The sequence below is a fragment of the Podarcis muralis genome, chromosome 1 (assembly GCF_964188315.1).
Source record: "Podarcis muralis chromosome 1, rPodMur119.hap1.1, whole genome shotgun sequence".
Taxonomy (NCBI): Eukaryota; Metazoa; Chordata; class Lepidosauria; order Squamata; family Lacertidae; genus Podarcis; species Podarcis muralis.
In genome coordinates, this window is record NC_135655.1 from 129,938,891 (window position 1) to 129,964,041 (window position 25,151).

The following is a 25,151-nucleotide window of genomic DNA, read 5'->3' on the forward strand; positions in this document are numbered from 1 at the left end:
AGTTGCCTAGCAACCCCAGGAGCAACCACTTGTGAACCAACCCCCAAATGTTATGAGGCTGCGCCACAATCAGTCAAATTCCTTCCCCTCCCCGATCCATCTGAAAGGTTTGCTTATAGCACACAAGCAGGCTATTCGCAGGTTGCAGTTGCATCTTCTCTGGGGTCCTGGCACAAATACCTCTGTACCAAACAGGGGAAGCTTTAGTTTTTGTGGGGTGGAAGGCACAGGAAGTGCTCCTCTGCAGTGCAAACCAGGTTGCTTTCGGCCCAGTGGCTCCTAGCTCCTTTCAGCAGGGCAAGAGGAACCAGCGGGGAAAGCTCCTTGAGGCTCTGCTCAGAACCGCTGGCTGTTGATGTAAATGCCAGGCCACCGGGACAGAAAAGTGGGATGTCGAAAGTGCTGTAACAGTCCATTTATATAGGCCAGCTTTTTATATTTTAGCCTTTCCACGCAATGCTGAGTAGTCAAGGAGAAACACCCAGAGAACAGGAGTCGGTATAAAATACAAACCAGTGTAAGGTCCACTCCCCCCCCCCCCAGGTACAATTCAGTAAGTATTCTATGCAACTGGTGCACATTTAGCTTGTGTGCATTCAGCTTTACATGCCTGGCAAACAAACAAAACAAAACAAAATTTTAAAAGGGGGACTGAGCGCAGGAGAAAAAAAGTCTTTGGCAATCCCACCCGCCATTGCACTCAATACGGTTTGACTACACTTGATTTTGGCTTCAGGCGCTATCCCTGATACGTTGCCTCTGTGTAAGTTGAAGGCTTACTGTATTAGGATGTTCCTTCTTTCTATCACAGGGCTGAAATATTTGCCTCTCTCTCTCTCTTCCTGGCCTCAGTTTACTCTCTGCTGCACAGAAAACTCTTAAGAACCCGTAATCCCCAGGTTAGCAAGCGTGGAGGCTGCTATGTCTAACGCCGGTCATTTGAATTCTCCACTGCCTGGAGATTAAAATGCTGGGTTTGGTCTCCAAACTTCCTGTGGAGAGGGCGGGGGGGGGGGGGAGAGCTGTCCCTTTAAGGCATTACTCCTCTTATGACAACCATAGTGGTCCTGACAGACTTCGAGCCTTGTCATTAATTTTCCATAAAGAACAGTTCTCCGCAAGCCCCCTTTGAGGCAAGGCCTGATGCTTCAGAAACCTATAATTATTCTTGTATCCCACCCCCTGTGGTCTTTGCACCTGTGTCAGTTCAAGCTACCAGCTGGTCAAGCCTTGCCTTCTGCCTCTGAAACACAAAACCACCTCCTCAAGGCCATCTCCCTTAAAAAATAAAAAAGGGGGGTGAAGGGGAGAGAACTCAAAAGGTTGGACGGGTGGGGAGAGCTTTCAACAACAGGAACAAAACCCCAACACACTCTCGATGGCTAGACAAGGTTCTGATAAGGCTGGGTCTATTTTCAGGATACAGAAAGTATCCATTAAAAAAGAAGAAGTTTTTAAGAGGTTGCTTACGTTTTAAAGCACAATGCTAATCAAGTGGAGGTGGGAACGAATGAAACAATTTGTTGCATTTTGATTGCTATGATTTCAAAGTTCAGTGGTGCCCCGCAAGACGAATGCCTCGCAAGACGAAAAACTTGCTAGACGAAAGGGTTCTCCGTTTTTTGAGTCGTTCCGCAAGACAAATTTCCCTATGGGCTTGCTTCGCAAGACGAAACGTCTTGCGAGTTCTTGCGAGTTTGTTTCCTTTTTCTTAAAGCCGCTAAGCCGTTAATAGCCGCTAAGCCGTTAAGCTGTTAATAGCCGCTAAGCCGCTAATAGCCGCTAAGCCGCTAATAGCCGTGCTTCGCAAGACGAAAAAATCGCAAGACGAAGAGACTAGCAGAACGGATTAATTTTGTCTTGCGAGGCACCACTGTTCATATATCAGTATTTTTCCCCAGGTGCTGCCTGTGGCTTGTCCACCGTTGGGGAGAAGCTGCTATTGAATTAGGCTGCACACTTACTAGTGACTGAAACCCGCTGAACCCAGCAAGACAAAACTCTGAGTAAACCTGTGTGGGGTTGTGCTGCAAGGCTGTTGTGAAAGCAGCACAACCTGCGTGCCACATTCCCACGGGTCATCTGCAAATTAATTATATGAAGCCAAATACGCATTGTTATCTTTAGCCTTCCAGTTCACAGAATTCTTCTGTCTTTAACACCGCGTTTGTGCCATTAGAGAAGAACTACAGATAAAGTATCTGCAAAACTAAATGAGGAAGGGCCGTCCTCCTTTGAACCCCAATTCTCATCCGCCTGCTCTTTGCCACAAGTTGACGCTTTTTCATGCATTACAGAGATTTTTTCTTCACATGCAATTTTGCTGCTCCGGAAAACATCAAATACCTTACATAACCTTCTTCCTTCTCAGTCCGACATCACAAGTAAAAAAACACACACAAAAACAAGATCTCCAGTTGCCAAGCTTATGTTTTAAAACAAATTTGTTGGCAGCATAACACCGCCACCCAGGCCCCCAATTGGAGCATGAGAAGGAGGTGCTGTTATTTTATTATTTATCTGTTCACAAAAATTACCGTCAACCTTACGAAAACCACCATGGTGGTGAACACCATAAAACAGTAAAAATTGCATCCGTAAAACAAATTCAAAATCCATTGCAAATTGGAGTATCAAATTACTGTATCAACACAGATGGATCACCCCGCAGGGAAAGCCTTGAGTGAACAGGTGAGCGTAAATGCCAGGATGGAAAGTGCCTGGTCTGCTGTTCATTGGAAGCACATTCTCAAAGACAGGTGCTACCACATGAAAGACCCTGCTCTTAGTAGACGTAAGGTGAACTTCGTGAGAAAACAGAACTACTAAGAGAGCCTCTTGCAAGGGCAGAAGTGACCACACAGGGGTATAAAAAAATGTAAGGCCTCCCTAAAGGTAATCCGGTCCCAAGTTGTTCAGAGTCCCAAATATGCGAAAAGGTAAAGGTAAAGGGACCCCTGACAGTTAAGTCCAGTCGCGAACGACTCTGGGGTTGCACGCTCATCTCGCTCTATAGGCCAAGGGTTTGTCCGCAGACAGCTTCCGGGTCATGTGGCATGACTAGGCAGCGCACGGAAATGCTGTTTCCCTTCCCGCTGGAGTGGTACCTATTTATCTACTTGCACTTCGATGTGCTTTTGAACTGCTAGGTGGAAGACCTTAGACCTGACGCACCATCTTACCCAGACCCTGTGGGACTCATGCATCTTTTTGGCTTGGTGATTTAATTTAACATGCTGCTATTATTTTCTGCTGTGTGTGTGTGTGTGTGTGTGTGTGTGTGTGTGTGTGTGTAAAATGACTGTATTTTGATTTATTCCTGGTGACTGCTACTCATTATTTGGTGTTTACATTGCTTCATGCTATTATTATTATTATTATTGAATTACAAGAGGATCTGTCCTGGAGTGTCAACACAAGGGGGCTTGTGAAGAAGGCGCAGCAGAGACTGTACTTTTTGAGAATTCTAAGGAAAAACCATCTTCCGCAGAAACTGCTGCTTGCCTTCTATCACTGTGCCATTGAGAGCGTGCTCACTTATGGCTTATGTGTGTGGTACGGAAGCTGTACTACCCAGGACAGGATGGGGTTGTGCAGAGTTGTTAAGGCAGCAGAGAGCATTGTTGGCTGCCCACTCTCCACCTTAGAGCAGATTTATGCCACAAGGTGCCATAGGAAGGCACTGGACATAGTAAAAGATCCATCGCATCCTGGTCACTGTCTCTTCGAGCTCCTGCCGTCGGGACGGAGATACAGGACGATGAAGACAAGAACGAGCCGTCTTAAGAACAGCTTCTTCTCCAGAGCGATCTCGGCCCTGAATGGGAAGCCTGGGCTTTGAAAGTCATCTAATCTTCCTTGCTGTACTATACTGTATTGTTTTAATTAGTGTTTTTATGGAGCAGTCAAGTAATTTCGTTGTCCCCGAGAGGGGGTAATGACAATAAAGATATTATTCTTATTCTTATTCTTATTCTTATATAAAAAAAATTACAAACACACACACACACACACACACACACGAGATCACCCAGCATACAGGCAGCCAATGAAGCTCTTTCAGAACAAGTGTTATATTCTGCACTAGAAACTTTCTATTCTGCTGTAGAAACTTTCATTGCACAAAACATACAGAAATGCATTAAGAATCATCTGTCCAATTCTACTCGTACCCACTTGGCTTTGCCTGTTGCATTCACTACGCCATATTTGGGGTGTGCTAGTGATTAGCGTGTGGGGTGATTATTTCCCCCCCAGAAAACATTACTTGTAAAACGTGCTTTATCTGTTTCTTTGTGGAAAATTTTATATCGTAAATTCGTTAGTCACAATGAGTGCATGCCAACTGCAACTATAACATTAGACAAGCCTCAACATTCTAGCTCTGCTTGCTAAATACATGTAAACCGAACGCAGCAAATTAAAGCACTCTTGGGCACCAGAAAGTTTTCCAATGCAAAGTATCCTAATTTGTATAGGAAAATTTTCCAAATCCCATTTTCCTAGGAAACTTGCTAGTGTTACGGGCCATATTTTCTCCATAACCACCAAAGCTATAAGCCTGTTATGTGTAGGGAAGGTGCTGATATTCTCAGGAAATGTATATTCCGTGCTAGATACTAGAACCAACATAGCAGTGCTCAGAAAACAGAGAAGTCCTGGTGTTGGAATACAGGGATAAGTTTTGCCTAACAGATATTAACTGTGTCTGGAATGGGCTCGAAAGCGCTAATGTATGCCAGTGATCTGCACGAAGTAACCTGGAATGGCACAAAGTTCGCTTGTCAATTTTCTTGCAGATCTCTGTTACACCAATTCTGCAAACTACTTGGAATTGTTGGCAGAAGCAACACCAAAGATAGTTAAGAGATTAGCCATATTTTTGGAGAAGGTTTTGCGGCTCAGTGTTTCAAAACAAAAGCCTTACTTAAAAATACAGTGGTACCTCGGGTTACAGACGCTTCAGGTTACAGACGCTTCAGGTTACAGACTCCGCTAACCCAGAAATAGTACCTCGGGTTAAGAACTTTGCTTCAGGATGAGAACAGAGATCGTGCGGCGGCGGCGCGGCGGCAGCGGGAGGCCTCAATAGCTAAAGTGGTACCTCAGGTTAAGAACAGGTATTATTTCCACTGTACACTAAATCCAACTTGAGCCTTGGCGAATACAGTAGTACCTCAGGTTAAGAACTTAATTCATTCTGGAGGTCCATTCTTAACCTGAAACTGTTCTTAACCTGAGGTACCACTTTAGCTAACAGGGCCTCCTGCTGCCGCCATGAGACTTCTGTTCTCATCCTGAAGCAAAGTTCTTAACCTGAGGTACTATTTCTGGGTTAGTGGAGTCTGTAACCTGAAGCGTCTGTAACCCGAGGTACCACTGTATCACTGGTGCATCATACCAAAGACCCGTTAGATGGTGGGGAAGGAACACCTACAGCCTCTAGTAAAAAACCAAACCATAGCTCCACTTTACACTAGCACGCAGCAAGCTGAAAGAGGAGACAGATTTGTACTGTGAAGATTGATACCGAACAAAAGACACCTAAAGATAAATGACGTGGCACAGCTGCTACAAGATAAAGAGAAGTTGATAGATGTTATTCGTTGCCAGAGTCACTGCATGACGTGATGGACAGGGTTTGAAGAAGAATGTGGTTCCTTAAAGAGAAATGAGAAGTAGGCGCCTGATTGTTCCAGCTTGCGGGGGGTCAGTAGAGATCCTATCTCTCTGTAGGAACTACCATTCTAGGGCATGGGTTAGAACCCTCACCCAATGCCCCCTCTTCCCAGAAGTTAAAGCTCAGTGCGCTGTGGGTTAAACCACAGAGCCTAGGACTTGCCAATCAGAAGGTTGGCGGTTCGAATCCCCGCAACGGGGAAAGCTCCCGTTTCTCGGTCCCTGCTCCTGCCAACCTAGCAGTTCAAAAGCACGTCAAAGTGCAAGTAGATAAATAGGTACCACTCCGGCGGGAAGGTAAACAGTGTTTCCGTGCGCTGCTCTGGTTTGCCAGAAGCGGCTTAGTCATGCTGGCCACATGGCTGTACGCCGGCTCCCTCGGCCAGTAAAGCGAGATGAGCGCCGCAACCCCAGAGTCGTCTGCGACTGGACCAAATAGTCAGGGGTCCCTTTGAGGAAGATCCTTACCAACCTTAGCTCCTTCTGCCTCCCCCCCCCCCCGCCAGTACGTAGGCCAGGTCTTCTGAGGCTCAGGTCCTGAGATGGTTGGGGTGGAACCTCACAGAGCAGGGGGTGGAGTGTGATCGATAGGGGTGAAGTCTAAGACAGGGGTGGGGAACCGGTGGTTCTCCCAAGGTGTTGAACTTCAGCGCCCCAGCCAGACTGCCAATGGGCAGGGTTGATGTGAGTTGACATTTCCTGGACTCAGCCTGCTTAATCTGCGCTGGGCTTTTCTTTGCAAGGGTTGCCCCTTCAGGTTTTAAAGAAATGTGTTGCTGTTTTCACTTCTGCACAACTCAAGGTTCATCCGGGCCTTCTTATGCTTCCTCTCTCATTTCCCAGCAGCCCCATTCAGTATTGCCAATCATTTTTGTGGTTCGAGGACCCGTACCCCGTGCAGTGGAATGAAACACAAGGACACGTGATATAAGGTTAATGGGCAAGAAAAGGCCACAACTTTATTGATTACAGCAAGTGAAAAGGTATTGGCTTAGGCATTGGATTACGTCAGCTGACTCCACCCCCTCAGAGAGGGGTGAGTCTGAAACAAGGTGGGTTTATTCACCAGTAGGTGGAGCCTGTTGATGCTAATCCAACTATAGGCTGTCCCCTGATGTCACCGAGGGTCGTGCCATGGCCTCCCGCCAAGCAGGCATCGGACAGAATACACGACCACCAGACTCCTTTAACGGAATACCCAAAAATTGAAGGCATAGGCGATGGCCACACCAGCCCTTCGACACACCACAACACATTATTCCAATGCCTAACCGCCACCCGAGCCCAAAAGGGGCTCGCCGCCAATACCCTCACAGCTGTAACCAATCCCTGATGCTGCTGATGATGCTAGTTAACCAAATGTCTGAAAGATGAACCCCATCATTCCGGTACAAGGCTTGGTCGCCAATCCGGATACAGTCACGAGAGATGTCTCGGCCATACATAAAGCGCACCCAACGGGCTATTGCACGATTTAAGAGTTTCCTGGATTTTTCAATGGCCATACAGATCTGCGCACCGCGCCACACAATTCTCTTCAGGAAGGAGGACCAGAACACCGTTGTTCCGGGAGACAAGGGAGCAATCTCATCCCAATCTCTTTTTATGTGCCATGACAAGTCCACACTTCTTCTGCTAACGGGACAACGAAAAGTGAGGGCTGGAGGCTGGCGCCGCAGCAATTTAGGCTGCTGTACACGCCCCCCCCTTGAAGGCACCTGGTTGAGTGGGAGGTGAGTGGGAGGCAGGGGGCAAACGCCCCCTGCTTGAGGCTGAGTCCGGCTCCCGGCCACAACCACTCCCCTCTCTTGCAGGAGGAGAGTCTTTATCTCCAGTCAACCACCTGAGTTTCCTATTACAGGGGGAGGGGAGGAAGATTCATGGTTAAGAGCAGCAGTAGGAGCTTTTCATAGCCTCATGCAAAGAAGCAACCCAAAGATGGTAACACATTGGTCTTTGGGGGGGAGGGGGGTCAGTTTCACATCAGGCCTCAAACTGCTGCTTAAAACAAGCAACAATAAAAGCACTCTCTTAAATCTTTCTTATGGAGCTCAAACCGAAGGAAGAAACACAGGTAGTCTAGACACATATAAGCAGCTGTAAACTTAGGCCTGCCTTGAAGAGTACCATTTATAGGGATCCACAACCACTTGCTGTCTCCTTGTAAGTCTATTAGTATGATGCACATGATGTCTGGAAACAGATGCTGGTCACATCCACCCATTCCACATTCATCCATTTTTGCAGCATGCTTAGCACATCTTGGGTACACACCTAGCAAGGAATTTAGTACAGTGGTACCTCGGGATGCGAACGGGATCCGTTCTGGAGCCCTGTTCACATCCTGAAGCGAACGCAACCCGTGTCTGTGCGTGCGCGGGTCGCGTTTTGCCGCTTCTGTGCATGCGCGGGACATCATTTTGACCGCCCGTGCATGCACAAGCGGCAAAACCCGGAAGTAACACACTACATTACTTCCGGGTCACCGCGGAGCGCAACCCGCAAATACTTAACTTGAAGCACATTTATCCCAAGGTATGACTGTATTGCACTAAAACAAACGTTATAGTTGAGCAAGGATTTCTGCTTGTCTAACAGAACAACTTCTCCTCTCCTCCCCCTGCATGTTTAGGGGTACTCTCATTTTCCTCCTCATATTGAAATACTGACCCTCAATGAGGCCAAACTTAGATTCACAAAATGTTTGGGGTATGCGTCCCCCCCAGAAAAGAAAGCAAGGAGGGTGGCAAGTCCCATTCCACTAGCGGGAGACCTTAGTTGGAACTACTTCATGGAATCTGGCCCCTAATGTTTTTAGCAAGCTGTTTAGGGAAATTTTTACTGTTTGATGTTTTATCGTGTTTTTAATATTCTGTTGGGAGCCGCCCAGAGTGGCTGGGGAAACCCAGCCAGATGGGTGGGGTATAAATAATAAATTACTATTATTATTAAATTATGATAGTTAAAGAAATTTAAATGGTGCAAACCAATCGTGCGTGTTTTACAGTGGTGCCCCGCAAGACGAATGCCTCGCAAGACGAAAAACTCGCTAGATGAAAGGGTTTTCTGTTTTTTGAGTCGTTCCACAAGACGAATTTCCCTATGGGCTTGCTTCGCAAGATGAAACGTCTTGCGAGTTTGTTTCCTTTTTCTTAAAGCCACTAAGCCGTTAATAGCCACTAAGCCGCTAATAGCCGCTAAGCCGCTAATAGCCGTGCTTCGCAAGACGAAAAAACCGCAAGACGAAGAGACTCGCGGAACGGATTAATTTCGTCTTGTGAGGCACCACTGTATATCCCATTTTCAAGCGGTTATCGGTGCTCTTCGCTGAATGGGAGGTGGCCTTCAAGTGAAATGCACAAGGGCAAGATGTTTAAAGGAAAGCCAGACAGCCATGTGCTTCATGTGACTGTCACACTACAATCACTGCAAAAATCCCAGGTGATAACTTTCAATTGCAGCTTTTAGGAAGCCAATGAGAGATTTGCCTTACCCTTGTGGATGTTGAAGGCAGAGACCACATGAGCACTAAGAAGCATAATAAAAAGCCCTAGGAATCAGTGCTGCAATATTATCACTTCTATTGCAATATCTGCTGTTTCTATTAATGCCCCAGGCACCAGGCAGGCAATTAGAAAAGAACCTCAGCTTTCATTTAAAAAAAAAAAGTTACATTCTAGCTCTTGAATGTCTGAAAAACACGATTCCCTAAGGTTTGGGAGCACGGAAGCAATTAAAAAGAGCGCTGAATTCCTTTAAGAAGCATATATGACACACACATATCCCTAAATTGGGAATGTTTCAGGGAAAACTGAAAGATCAAAACTTCAAAAGACAAAGAGAATATGCAGACAGGAAGAAGGTGAAATGAATACAAAAGTTAGCGGATGAGGTCAAGGAAACTAAGCAATGTTTTTCTGTGGCCAAATGTGATTCCTTAGGAAGGCATCAGATAGTTTAGACTATTAGGTAAAGGTAAAGGTACCCCTGCCCGTACGGGCCAGTCTTGACAGACTCTAGGGTTGGGCGCTCATCTCACTCTATAGGCCGGGAGCCAGCGCAGTCCGGAGACACTTCCGGGTCACGTGGCCAGCGTGACATTGCTGCTCTGGCGAGCCAGAGCCGCACACGGAAACGCCGTTTACCTTCCCGCTAGTAAGCGGTCCCTATTTATCTACTTGCACCCGAGGGTGCTTTCGAACTGCTAGGTTGGCAGGCGCTGGGACCGAGCGACGGGAGCGCACCCCGCCGCGGGGATTCGAACCGCCGACCTTTCGATCGGCAAGTCCTAGGCGCTGAGGCTTTAACCCACAGCACCACCCGCGTCCCTAGTTTAAACTATTAGTGATTGCTAATTCAAATTCTTCTTCACATCATGCACATTCTCCAATTATGTCCACAGGGATACAGTAAAGTGCTGAACTCTTAGCGGAAGTACAAAGTTAAAAAAACCTCTAAGCAGAAATCTAAAAGGCTGAATTTATACGGCTCTGTTAAAATGATTGCTTACTTTCGCATCAGCCTCCTGAAAACTGTGAAATTATAAATGACTGTGCTTTGGCCACACCTAAATATCTCAGTAAAGTGACAAAAAAAGGGGGGGGGGAGAGAAGGACATAACTGTACGTGGCTGGATCCTTGTTCATGATGGTACCCTGTTGAAATCCTGTTATGCAGATTTGGCCTTGTAAACGTGGGCGACCTGTTTGCTCATGCTTTATGATGTGCAATAGAGTGTACACACAGGAAACACATTTGTGATTTGCAATGGGCAAAAGTGCCCCAGATCTGTTACGTGAAATGCCCACGTTATACTGTAGACACAGTTTCCAGTGTCAACCCTTTTTAGATGCTCCATAAGAATGAATCAAACTTTCTACAGGGAAAACTTGATTCATCAGTTGGTTGGGTGAGAAATCCTCAGTTCATTTCATGAGAAATCCCCAACCATTTCCCATGAAATTCCTACATACTGCAGAGGATGACCAATGTACCGTATGCTCTACAGCTGCACACTCCATTCAGATGGGGGCACTGATCAGGACACGGTTGTAACTCAAAGTCATGTGTTAGGGGCAGGAAGGGACAGGGATGCCCTAAGGCAGAGCTTTCCAAACTTTTCATGTTGATGACACACTTTTTAGACATGCATCATTTCGTGACGCAGTAATTCAGTTTTACCGGAGGTTAAACTTTTTTTAAAAAAAAAAATTTTTATTAACCGACCAATCAAATCAAATCAAATCACATCACATAAATTCCGAATTACAAGGCCAAATTTTCAATTTTGTTGAGGGGACCCATATTTCAAGATCCGAAGGGGGATTCTGATCATCTTCTTGCTACTGCATTAATGTCCAAATCAGTCCAAACAAAGTTCATAATTCTATCCAGTCTTATCTTGCTGTTTCCACATCACATCTTGTTCGTATATTTTCTCTTTTTTCTTTATGATCTCTTCTGATAATCTCCTTAAGCCGATAAACACCAATAATAATCCTGTGTGAATTTTTCCGTTCATCCAATCCTCAAATCGAGATGGTTTCCATATATCATCGCATTCATAGATAACATCGCTCTTTCCATCATTAATCACAGAACTGTCGTTCTTAAGTCCCTCTGAGAAGTTTCACCCACAATATAAAAACAGCTCTATTTCTCTGTTTCTCCTCCCAGACTTAAGTCCTCCGACAGAACTTCCCAATATGGCGACGGTATTTTTAACTGCGTCATTCCAAAGCCCTTATACATTCCACGCTCTTCTTAAAGCATGCTTTGGTTAGAAAGTTTCTCTCCACACAGACATAAATCCACAGCTTAAGTCCTTCAAATGACATTTCTGACTTTTTTGGGGGGGGATTCTTGTTTAATCACATAGAGGAAAGAAAGGAAAGTTTTTTTCCCCTCCCCCATCCAGTCCTTTTGCCATACCGAGTCTTGGTGTGTCTTCATCTGGTTAATTCTTGTCCTTCCGACTCGTCTTGTTTATGAGAGATCTCTTCTGTTAGCAGTCTTTACTCCCCCTCCTTCCTTGAAATATGTGCATTCGCTTCATCCTAATCGTTTCTTTTGAGGTTCTTGCAGCTAGAGGCGCGGATCAGAGGCAGCGTCCAGGAGCGCCGATATCCACAGAAGGGCATTCTGCCTTGTGCCCCCATCCCCTCAAATTCAGGGGTGGTATAGGGCACAGTAGGCAAGGGCAGCCCCCCCCAATCCTGGGGGGGTAGGGAGGCTATTTACTCCCATCACAGCCTCCAAATTACCTCGTGTGGGTCGGAGAGATGTTATTGTCAGCCATCTCCTGATGCGCCCCTAGTGGCCCCTCTACCGGAGGTTAAACTAACCCTTTTCCAGCCCTGGGAGGAGCGGAGGGAGCGATTGCACGACACACCTACACACTGCAGCCGACACACTAACATGTCACGACACAGTCTGGAAAGCTCTGCCCTAAGGGCACAGCTCCTGGCACACAGCCCGCAACTGGCCCTGATCTAGGGGTACCCATGGGTCAGTGTGGCCATCTGCAAGGGGAGAGAGGGAAAGGGAGAGACTGACCGACAGGCAGCACAAACCGTTGTTTGTGCATCGACTTCCTCAGTGCCTGGATGCCAACGTAACTGGGTATTCTGGTTGCATGGAAGCTTCTGTAAAAGCAGCTGTTTGTGCACAGGTATGAAAGGGGCGGGACGTGGGTGGCGCTGTGGGTAAAAGCCTCAGCGCCTAGGGCTTGCTGATCGAAAGGTCGGCGGTTCGAATCCCCGCGGCGGGGTGCGCTCCCGTTGCTCGGTCCCAGCGCCTGCCAACCTAGCAGTTCGAAAGCAGCTTCGAGTGCAAGTAGATAAATAGGTACCACTCTGGCGGGAAGGTAAACGGCGTTTCCGTGCGCTGCTCTGGCTCGCCAGAGCAGCGATGTCACGCTGGCCACGTGACCCAGAAGTGTCTCCGGACAGTGCTGGCCCCCGGCCTCTTGAGTGAGATGGGCGCACAACCCTAGAGTCTGTCAAGACTGGCCCGTACGGGCAGGGGTACCTTTACCTTTTATGAAAGGGGCATCGGAGGAGTACTGAGGGGCAGGGCTGTGCTCCTAGCCCTGCCTCTAGATATCCTTATGCTAGCAAGGTCTTCTGCAAAGAAAAAAACATTCCCGGGTACTAGCATAGCAGCCCCTTCACACAATTTCCCCAGACTTGGATTCCCATATGTTATTCAACTGCATCTCCCATTATCGCTGGCCATGCAAGCTGGGGATATTTGGCGTCCCAGTGTTGGGGAAAACTGCATTGGATTCACCACATTCCAATCAAATACGTCTGTGCATTTCACTAGAACTGTGCCAATTACAGCACATTCTTCCATTGCATGTATTCATTCTTAACATTACTAAGGAACAAAAGAAAAGTATCTATATTATACAGTCGCTCCCATTGCTCGGTCCCTGCTCCTGCCAACCTAGCAGTTCGAAAGCACGTCAAAGTGCAAGTAGATAAATAGGTACCACTCCGGCGGGAAGGTAAACGGTGTTTCCGTACGCTGCTCTGGTTCGCCAAAAGCGGTTTAGTCATGCCGGCCACATGACCTGGAAGCTGTATGCCGGCTTCCTCGGCCAGTAAAGCGAGATGAGCACCGCAACCCCAGAGTCGGCCACACCTGGAGCTAGTGGTCAGGGGTCCCTTTACCTTTACCTAACCTTGGAATTGAATGGAATCCATTCTGGAAGTCCATTTGACTTCCCAAAAGTTTGAAAACTGAAGTGTGGCTTCTGATTGGCTGCAGGAAGTTCCTGCAGCCAATTGGAAGCCACGGAAACCCCGTCGGATGTTCGGCTTCCAAAAGAACATTCGAAAACTGGAACACTCACTTCTGGGTTTCGATCGTTCGGGAGCCAAAACGTTTCGAGAACTAGGCTGTTCGTCTTCCAAGGTACGACTGTATATGAATGGAGCTGTGAAGCTGTTTTCCTTCACATTCAGGCAGTTGAGCACCTTGGACAGCTGCAAAATGTGTACTCTAAATTCACTCAGTGTGTCTTTTGAGGAAGCAGCATGTGCCAATACTTCAGTCATAGCCAGCCATGTTAACCTTGTCAGGACAGGGAAAGAAAACATGTCTCAGATTCCCAGCATCAGTAGGAAGATTCAGAAGCTGCTGGTGCTCACAATCAACCCAGATCTCCTGCTTTTCGTTCCTTTTCCATTTCTCAAGACCTCTCTCATGCCCCATCTCTGCAGACGTCAAAATACCACAATGAAGGCTTGATACAACATCATTTTTGATCCTTCCAGTGTCAAGCCCACATGATCCTGCAACAAGGAACGGTGGAGGACCAAGTCAAGAGTTTCCACCATTCTCAGTCTACAGTAGTAAACTCTACTCTACAAGTAGTAAAGCAAATACAAGAAACGTGGAGAGATCTGATGGTATTCCCACTGAGTTAACTAGTGGGGAGGAACGAATGAACCTAGAATGAACGGAGAATGACTTGAACATATATCTGAATTAAAAAGCATCATAACAACCTATTAAAAAGGGTAAACACTCAGATGCCTTTGCACATGCCCACCCAAATTAGAGTCTGAATGCATAAAATAAATGCTCTCTTTCCCCCTTTCTCCATCCCCCGTCTCTGCTTTTTATTTCCAGAGCTAATAGTTTGACTAAGGAAAACACTTAGGCCAATGAATAACAGCATGAACATTTGCTCTTATGAGAAATGCCACAGAGTCATTAATTATGGAGGTAGATAACACGGCGCCTCCATTTGCAATGTCTCAGAGAGCATCTTCCATACAGGCATTGACAAAATCAGCTTTAATCTACCAATGAAGTCTTAAAAGGGAACCAGCAGGGCCTTTTCAGGTTTGAAGCCTCAATATTATTTTAGGTATCTCAAGCACGATGAAAATTACGTCAATTTCAAGTTGTCTCCCATGGCTTTTGTTGGCGCCCTCTGCTTAAACCAGGCTTGTAAAATTATTTGCCTGGGCACACCTGAGATAAGGAAGAATCGGCTCAATGCAGCTGCACAGGAAAGCTTTATAAACACGGCCTCTCTCTTAGGCCACAAAACAAGCTTCTGTGTGGGAGCAGATCAGCTAGTTGCATGTGTGTTTTAATTTCAGAGGAGTCCAGCTGCATCTGAATGTCTGAACTGGCCCTTGAAGAATATCCTGCAGGACAACCATTGTGAAAATTGCCTCGATATATATATTTTCATGATGGCTACTGCTTCTCACGGTCCACGCAGAATGCATCTTAACTGCCAGGTCAACCGTTTCAGCAAGGGCTTGGCAATACAGTGGTACCTCGCAAGACGAACGCCTCGCAAGACGGAAAACCCGCTAGACGAAAGGGTTTTCCGTTTTGGAGGCGCTTCGCAAAACGAATTTCCCTATGGGCTTGCTTTGCAAGACGACAGCCCATAGGGAAATCTCCGGGACAGCGGGGAAGCGCAGCGCGTCTTCCCCACTGTCCTCGGACCTCCTCCGAAGCCTGGCGGCGGGTCAGGAACACCTCCTCCCGCCACCGCCCGGCTTCGGAACGATGCTCCGAAGCCGGGCGGCGTGCAGAGAGGTCCGCGAAGCCTGTCCAGGACAGCTTTTGAAGGCAGGGGGGGGGAGCAAAGACTTTCGCCCCCCGCCCGCCTTCAGAAGAGGTCCTGGACCTCTTCTGAAGGCCGGCGGGGGGCAAAAGTCTTTGTTCCCCCCTGCCTGCCTTCCCGGGAGAGCGGAGAAAGGCAGCGCGTTTCTCCGCTGTCCCGGACGGCTTTTGAAGGCAGGCAGGGGGGACAAAGACTTTCGTCTTGCGAGGCACCACTGTACTGAAATTAAAGGCCTTTGTTTTTAGTTCATTCTGTCCCGTACACAAAACTTTAAAAAGCCACCCAAAACGTTGGTCCTTGTCCCTGACTGAAGAAAGCTTTCAATAGGCAGACAGTCATATGAACAAGTTTTATCCACAATTTTGTAATTAGCGCAGCTTCTCAGGTAGAGTAATCTGCCAAGCAAGGTCATGACCAGCAGCTTTTAAAATAAAATATCCTTGAACATTTTCTCTCACACCATTCTGCTCCTGTTGTTCTGCTCACGTCTCCTGTTCCCGTAAGGACATGTTTATCCACATTCCAGAAGCAGAAAGCACTCACTAACTGCCTCCTTGAGGAGTTTCTCAAGGGCACGGAATCAGATCTTGTTATAATCATCTGTTAACCTTGATGCTTGACCAAATTCCAGTTCGGAAGTGTAGAGAAAGCACGTGGTACAGTCCTCACAGAACCGCTCCATTTCAGAATGCGGCTGGGAGAACTGTACCATCCATGCACTTTTCCCGAACGTTCGGAGGAGCTCTTAAAGGAATTCAAAGCAGGAAGTTCTCAGAGAAAGCATGCACAGAGGAGCAAAACTGGACATCTGAATTCTTATAAAAGGACTGCGCATTTTAACCCAACATGCTTTGTTTTAAAGGTAAATGGAAAATGCATTTTAAAACTGCACAAGCATTTAAACTAAAGAGAACTACACCTACTGCCTGAAAGCCTAGCTAAAATCAATACTGTATTATAGAGAAAAGGAGGAAAACCACTTTATAAGCTTTGCTGAGCTCGAAGTAGAGAAAAAAGTGCATCTCTCTCTACCTCCACCCCACCCCCTACCGCTAAGAATTTGCCTGAGGGGTTGGGGGTTAGAAATAATTGTCTCTACAGAAACTGTTTCATGAGAGACATTTTCCCTGACACACTGGAAGTTAATATGAAAGAAACCCAAGGATGAACAAATAAGAAAGCACAAGTCAGAGACTAGGAAAGACTCCAAACAGCCAATATCAGCAAGTTGATGCTTAGTTAATATAGAGGATCACTTCAAATGGTGACACTTTATGAGCAGCGTGAGAAATGCAGAAATATCCAAACGGAGAAGAATCCTGCCAGAACCCCCCCCCCCCCCCGCTGGGGGTGGGAAGAGAGAATGATAAGAAAGGAAGAAATCTGTATCTGTTGCCCTGGTCAGTCTTTAGAAATTAAAAACCATGAAATGAAAGTGTTAATAGCTTGGACAATTTGTACCTACCATCTGGTATACTCAAGGTTATTTCAAGGTGGCTTATTCAGAATATTTCTTCTGCTGCAAAAATCCCTGTTTACATAAACAGACACTCCCACAGTAACGTCCTCTCCCGATTTACTCAGGCTGATCCCCACTTAACAGGAAACAGTAACCATTTTATCATTTAAAGCCAAGTGGTGACCATCAGAAGAGCAAAGATTAAGCCATATTCAAAAACTCATTTCCCATTTTAAAAATGAAGTAGGCACTCAGTGGACCTCTCTGGGGAGGGCATTCCATTAGCCGGGTGCCCCCACTGAGAAGGCCCCGTCCCTGGCATGGATAATGGGGGCACCTGCAGATCCCTTATGAAGAGCTTAACATATGGGTAGCCAGGGATGCGGGTGGCACTGTGGTCTAAACCACCGATCCTCATGGGCTTGCTAATCAGAAGGTCAGCGGTTCGAATCCCCGCAACAGGGTGAGCTCCTGTTGCTCTGTCCCAGCTAATGCCAACCTAGCAGTTCAAAAGCATACCAGTGCAAGTAGATAAATAGGTACTACTGCAGTGGGAAGGTAAACGGTGTTTCCATGTACTGTGGCTTCTGTCATAGTGCACGAGATGTGGTTTAGTTATGCTGACCCGGAAAAGATGTCTGTGGACAAATGCCAGCTCCCTCAGCCTGAAAGCGGAGATGAGCGCTGCACCCCATAGTTGCCTTTGACTGGACTTAAGCATCCAGGGGTCCTTTACCTATGGATAGCCACATATGGAGAAAGGGGCACTTCAGGCATGCCAAAGCCATAAAGGGCATTAAAGTCAAAGCAAGGTGGTTTAAAAGGCACTGTCTCAAAACCCAATTGTTGCAGCACTACTGTGTTATGATCATAACACCCAGTCCGGGTTATTAATCCAGCTGCTGTATTCTGAACTACCTGCATTCTAAGCTACTGATTGGTGCCTTTTTTATTCCCCCACTGAAACATACCGGTAAGTAGCAATGAGACTACGATTTCGCTCTCAGTAAGTTTTTGCCTACAATTTAAATATTGACTCATACTGGGGGATTAGAAACTAAAGCAGACACACTTTCTCAATACAGCATATAGTACACAAGACGAGATAGTTGCACACACACCCCTTTTTAAAAAAATAAAGTCTCCTGCATCTTGCTTGCTATCACACAGTATCTTGTGTGATTTTGCTGTTCGGCAACTTTCTCTGGTGCCTTTATGCAGCTTCTTGCCCCATCCCAATTTCATAGCAGGTGCTTCCACACTGTTTAGTCAGAAGCAACCCCCCCCCCATCAAAAAAACAACAACAACAAACCAATAACCACCCAGATTTACGAGAAAGGTCCACTGAAGTCTGAGAAGCTGTGTCAGTTTATGGGATTTTGAGCATCTGGTCCCATAAAAGCCCATAAAATCAAACACTGAAGTTTCAACAGCTGAATCAAAGCTGCTCACCAGAGGGTCTCTCATTACAAGCTCTGCCACACACTATTAGTGCAAGACCATAAAGCAAGGCTACCTCTCTCCAGCCAACCTCCCACCTCATAAACGTTTCCTTAATTATTAGAAATGCACGTTTAAAGGGTTAGGAAAACGGTGCAGATAAACACCAGCTGAAAGGAAGCATGTGCATGCCATCAGACCCAGGGTGCTGAAGTACAGCAATCTCCAACGGTAGATGCGTTCCCCAGAGGGGGAGAAACATCTACTGCTGGTCCAGGGCAATTAGATTCCAGGAAATGAAGCTAGAATCTACAAGGCCACAGGGAGGGAGGAGAGCATCCATAGTAACCGTAACAGGCAAGAGGTTGCACAACTCTGTTTCTTCACCTCGCCGCCAATATATGCTCTGCGTTGTCAAACGCCCCCTGCAAATGTACTTTTGAATAGCTGGTGGAAGGTTGAACAAGTCCTGAAAAATCTTTCCCTTCAGGTGGAAGAAGATTGGAAAAAATTTAAAGTATATTTACAGAAATATTGTAAAATTAATGAATGTTAGAAGGATGCTGGAATGAAGTTATATGGTTTTAGCAGAAGTGTTATAAAGAATTAAGTAAAAATAGATCGTTAATGGGCCAAAGTGTAAAATTTAAGGTCAGATTGTGTTAAGATAAATTATAGAACAAAAATTGAGAAAGATGGAAAGGATTTGCTGAAATAAATAATTGAACTAGAATACAAAAAAGGGAGGTGCGAGGAGGTCGATGAAACAAGTAAATGAAAGATAAAGATACGGAAATATTGGATGTGTTTTTAAATGTTTTTGGGGTTTTTTGTAGTTTTGCTGTATTGTTTTTTGTTCTTCTTTTCATTTTTGATGAAGGTAAGGTATTGTTTTGTTTTGTTTAACTTTTTATTGTTTCTTTTTTCTTTTTTCTGTAACTATGAAACCTTTAATAAATATCATTTAAAAAAAAGAAAAATCTTTCCCTTCAAGTACAGAAGCAAAGATAATAAATTGAAATAAATTGAAATAAATCTAGAATGCATGTGTGTTGAGCATGTGCCCTGCACGCTCCAAAGGGTTAAGTGGCCAGATCCTAGATCTTGAGAAGAACAATCAGTCTGCGGCTAGAATTCCAGCTCAGCCTCCTTGGAGCAGATCAAAATATGCAACTTTTGCTCAAACACTGATTTCTGGCATCTTCTCTGACATGAACTTATGAGTAAGCATTTTTACGGCAGAAACTTTTAACATGAAATCTCAGCTACAATTGATGACCAGAAAATAAGTAGCAAAAAAAGTACTATTGATTAAGTAACACATACAAAGAGAAAGAGAGTTATAGTGTAACCCTAATTTAGAAATTGGGGGCAAACGCTTTTGATACATAAAATAACTTAGAGAATCAAGTACTGAAGATGTGAATTATAAACAGGAATGCTTGTGATCACCTAAAATAACTGCAGATTTAGGCCACAACAGCCCTATAACCACTGACCTAGGAGTACCCAATGAACTCAGTGGAACTTATTTCTGAGTTGACGTAAAAAATGGAGCTGGAAATATTTACTGCCTCCAGACCTTTGTTGGCAAAATACCCACAGTTGCTGAAACCATCAACCGATAGAAGGTTGTTTAGACCAAATGACTTTGCAGCATCTAACGAGCCAAACATTCATTGTTTAGAGAAAGTTATTTGTTACTGCGCAATATGAAATGATGAAAATACAAACATCCGATTTAGAGTTAAGATTTGTTACGTATGGAAAGGAAGACAAAAGAAGATGTTTAAGTTGCTCTGCTACAGTGACCAGCAGTCCTCAAAATCTTGCCTTGGGTATCAATGGATTATAAAAAGAAAAAAACCCATTGCATTCTTTATAGGCTCTATTAAGGCTCCATTTTGATTGCTTGGAGTAGTGGTTTTCCACCAGTGTGCCGTGGCACCCGGGGGTGCCTTGCATGATGCTCAGGGGTGCTGCAGGCAACACTGACCTCTGTCCCTCTTCTGGTCTCTTGCATCTCTGCCTTCCAAAGGCTTCTGTGTCTGTTTGTTGCAGCAGCACTGGCTACAAGCTCCACAGGGGAATGGTGCCTCTGGGGCTGGGCAGGGGGTGCTTCCCAGGCCTCTATGGGGCAGTGTGAAGAGGCACCTCTCTTTGGGGCAGGTGGGGAGCAGTTCAGAGACCAGGGGCAGCAGCTGCGGCTGCCCAGAGGACTCCCAAGGAGAGGGGAGAAGAGAGGAGGTCTGAGGGAAAACTCCACCAGGGAGGGTGTTCAGAAAAGGGTGAGGGGCTTCCAGCTCTGCTGGGTGACATAACTGGGCTCCTGAGCCCCACGTGGGTGCCGCAGAAAGAATGCAGTTGGTCAAGGGAGCTGTGGACACCAAAAGGTTGAAAACCTCTGGCTTAGAGAGAGAGGCTTATTCAGAACTGCTAATTGCCAGTCGTATGGAAAGCGCAAGGCAAAACTTACACATACGTTGCAGCAAAGCCAGATTGTGATTCCCTATTGGAAAAGAGGCTGTGGGTTTTAATAAGGTTCCTTTTCGTATGAATAGACTATGAGTTCCAATTTAAGGGTGCCATTTCAGGAGAGTTTTCCAGTGTGGATTCTCTGACGAGGTTCTCGGTGTGGCAAGCCTTTTTCGCTTGGAAGGAGAATGCTATTTCAGGTATGGAAGGAAGGATAAAAATACCCCAGGAGTTTATGTGCGGCTGTGCTCAGGTTGCTGAGCAGGCAGGAAAATGAATGGAGGAAATAAGATAAAGGGATTATAATGAAATACAGTCTGCATTTCTGGATTACAGGGAACTAAACAGAAATGACAATGTTGTGTCTTTTAAAGGTTTATATAATGTTTGCAAGCTGTGTTGTAATGTAGGTCCCTGAGTTTGCATGGAATTATACATTTGTACATGGAGTTACAGTAGAGCAGTATAGTTTATGAAATGTTTAAAAGGATTTCCTTTTTATTTTATTAATGTCTGGTTCAGTGCCCTTCCACACATAGAGTTCCAAGTAGCCTAAGAATCATAATCAGAACAAGCCCTATCATTAGGCAGTTGAGACAATGTTGCCTCGGGCATCAGATGCAGATGTTAAGGCATCTCTGTACCTGGGCTTCTGACAGCTGAGGTGCCTTTTTTTTTTAGGACCCACCCTATTTCTGAAATTTTAAGTTGTTTTAAACCATTTTTAATACTGTGTCTTAATTGTTGTAAGCTGCACTGGGACCGGGGGCTGCAGGGTGGTTAATAATAATAATAATAGGAATATTTTTATGGCATTTACCTCTAGACTGAAGGACAGCACTGTTCTGATTTTCTGTCTTCAGCAAACAGACAATCTCCAGACACCCTAACAAGTGACAGTCCCATCTTATGCTGAGAATTATACAAATATATTTAAAATAAAAATTTAAAAAATGCAGCGCTCCCTGTAGCATTCACTGGATTCATGGTTCCCTTACACCAACTCTACTAATTATATTGCTATCCCTTTTAACCAGCCTCCAAAACCTCCCAAACTTGAAGCCTAGCTCTTTCCCTACTCGCAGCAAATTTGAAATGTGCAGAGACGGAGGACCGAAAACCCCTCGTCCGACTGGCCAGGCGTCTTGACTGTAGTAAGCTCAACAGAAAACTGTGCAGTCAAACTTCTAAAGACAATTATTCACGCTGCGTTTCACATCCAGCTTGGATATCCCTTTCTGGTCATTAGCAGCTGGCTGGTGTTAGAGTTATTTACAATCCCCTTAGGCTCTCCGCTCCTCCCGCCAGATATTAAATGGAAATCAGTGTGGATTAGGGAAGGGGTGTTGTTAAGTCATGTGAGCAGCTCATGTGCTTTCAGCACTCTCTCGGTTTATATATCCCGGTTAAGTGCTGCTTATTTAGCAGTTGGAGTTAGCAATGGCCTGACCACTGCTGGGATCGTCACGTCTGATAGGTAGCTCCCGCAGAGAGGTCATTTCTCGTACAGAGCAATGTCTAGAGGGAATTCCTGAAGAACTGGACCTAGACCTAGACCAGAGGAACCAAACCAACCTGGTGCCCTCCAGATGTTTTGGACTACAGCAGATGGATATGCTGTCTGAGGCCTCTGAGAGTGGTAGTCCAAAATATCTGAAGGCCACCAGGTTGACAGAGCCGCTTTAGACGGTTCCAGATGGTTGGAGCATAAAGAATCAAGTTTGTTCCATCCGTTCTAATAGTTTTTCTATAGATAACAATGCCTTGCAGTGTTTTTTTAGGCTCAGTAATGCCATTCCTACAGTTTATGTGCAAGGTTTTTTTTAATGTTCAATATTGTATTGTGTTTTTAATATTTGGTTGAGAGCCACCCAGAGTGGCTAGGGAAACCCAGCCCGATGGGTCCGGTATTATTATTATTATTAATAATAATAATAATTAGTGACAAGGGCCACATTCATACATTAAAAAGCGCTTATGACCCCATTTTTAACTGCCATGGCTTTCCCCAAAGGATTCTGGGAGCTATAGTTCGCTAAGGGTGTTTAGAGCTGTTAGGAGACCCCTATTCCCTGCACAAAGCTACAATTCCCAGAGTTCCCTGGGAAGAGGGATTTGCTGTTAAACTACTCTGACAATTCCAATTCTGGGAGGGAAAAAGGGGTCTCCTAAGAACTCACAGCACGCTTAACAAACCACAGCTCCCAGAATTCTTTGGGGGAAGTCACAACTGCTTAAAGGGGCATCACAGCGCTCTAAAATGTATGGTGAGGCTGTGGCCAAGAACATCTTTTGGGTGTGGAATGCACCACTTGTGAATACTTCTATAGTGCAAAACTTAAAGTTGGATTTATCTCCTTTATAAATCAAGCATGCATTCAAATCAAACATTACAGTCATACCTCATGTTGCGAATGCTGCAGGTTATGTCTTTTTCAGGTTGTGTCCCGCGGCGACCCGGAAGTACCGGAAAGGGTTACTTCCGGGTTTCACCACTCGCGCATGCGCAGACACACAAAATGATGTCACGCGCATGCGCAGAAGCGGCAAATCGCGACCCGCGCAGACGTGGGTTGCATTCCTTTCAGGTTGTGAACGGGCCTCTGGAACGGATCCCGTTTGCAACCAGAAGTACCACTATATTCCAAAGATGGTCTTGCTGCAACTAGGTTGCAAACTCAAGAAAGAGGAAATGGAAAAAATTGAAATGTATCGCCCCCCAAAAACAAAACAAAAAACCTTCCCTGAATTTTGTGGTGCAGAAATAAATATACTAGGCAACAGACAATTATAGAACTTTAAAGTTGGAAGTGACTTCCCGAGGGTCATCTAGTCCAACCCCATGCAATGCAGGGATGCTTGTGTGTGTATGAGAGAGAGAGAATTCACAAATATAGACAGAACTGGGGCACGGTGAATTTAAGACTGAAAAAATGACAGAGAAACGGAAGTTAACACTTTGGTCCATTCCCAATTCAAGAGCAAAGCAAATCAGAGACATCACCTCGCCAACAAAGGTCCGTATAGTTAAAGCTATGGTTTTCCCAGTAGTGATGTATGGAAGTGAGAGCTGGACCATAAAGAAGCTGATCGCTGAAGAATTTATGCTTTTGAATTATGGTGCTGGAGGAGACTCTTGAGAGTCCCATGGACTGCAAGAAGATCAAACCTCTCCATTCTGAAGGAAATCAGCCCTGAGTGCTCACTGGAAGGACAGATCCTGAAGCTGAGGCTCCAATACTTTGGCCACCTCATGAGAAGAGAAGACTCCCTGGAAAAGACCCTGATGTTGGGAAAGATGGAGGGCACAAGAAGGGGACGACAGAGGACGAGATGGTTGGACAGTGTTCTCGAAGCTACCAGTATGAGTTTGACCAAACTGCGGGAGGCAGTGGAAGACAGGAGTGCCTGGCGTGCTCTGGTCCATGGGGTCACGAAGAGTCAGACACGACTAAACGACTAAACAACAAATTCAAGAGCAATGAAAAAAGCAGAACCTTAGATAATATAATAATACTGAAGGCAATGGAAACTGATACCACACTATACTAGGCAAAATGGCCATCGATAATAGCACTATAAATTAGGTCCTCCTCTACCTGCCTTTCCCTGCAATACTATACTTAGATTTGTGCACCTCATTGCAGAGCAAAGATCTTGACAAGCTGGCAAACCTCCAGGAAAGATCAACAGAAATTGCTGAGGTAAAGAAAACAGCTATTTATAGGCAAAAATAAATTAAAAAAACACAAGTGTGTTCAATATTCATCCTGTGGCAATGCCTAGAGACCCAGCCACAGATCAAATCTTGACCATGTTAGATGTTGTCAGAAGCCCGACGGATTAGCCAAACTTAATTTCTCCCCAAGTTGCTCCTCAAACTCAGATACAGTAAGACAAATATCTAGAAAATGAAGAAGAGTGCAATAGATATACACAAGTTACCTAACCAAACAGGAACAGCCAGGGGGGCATAGAAGTTAGAATATCAGACTAACAAGAGAGGTTCAAATCCCCACTCCGCCAGAAAGTTCACTGGGTGATCTTGCTAGTTTTATACCTAAACCTATACAGCAGGGCTGTTGTGAGTATCCATGGGGTGGGAGGAGCCGACCACTTTGAATTCCTCAGAGGAAGAGCAGGACAAAAATATAAATAAATATATACAATCTTGGGCTATCATATCCCCAATCATTAAGTGCATTTACTTATTTACTTCGGGGGGGGGGGGTTGGTTGGTTATAGTCAGTATTAATTCTTCCGTTTGGAAAAATTACATAGACCACATGATTTTGTTAATTCCGTTTCAGCCTGGCACAGCCACAGTCGCTGCTGGTGATTAATGAACCTCATTTGGATCTCAGTCTAGATGATGTTGCAGCTTTTTACAGTTGTTGAGATGGAGAAGAAAGAAGAGAAACAAGTGCCGTATTTTTCGCTCTATAAGACGCACCGGACCACAAGACGCACCTAGTTTTTGGAGGAGGAAAACAAGAAGA

The 25,151-nt window shown here is 45.4% G+C and overlaps 1 protein-coding gene across 1 annotated transcript in view; it reads right to left on the reverse strand.

Moving 5' to 3' along the window:
* Positions 1-25,151, reverse strand: part of KLF7 (KLF transcription factor 7) — an 88,430-nt gene that overhangs the window by 37,411 nt on the left and 25,868 nt on the right. The gene's annotated exons all lie outside the window — the stretch shown is intronic.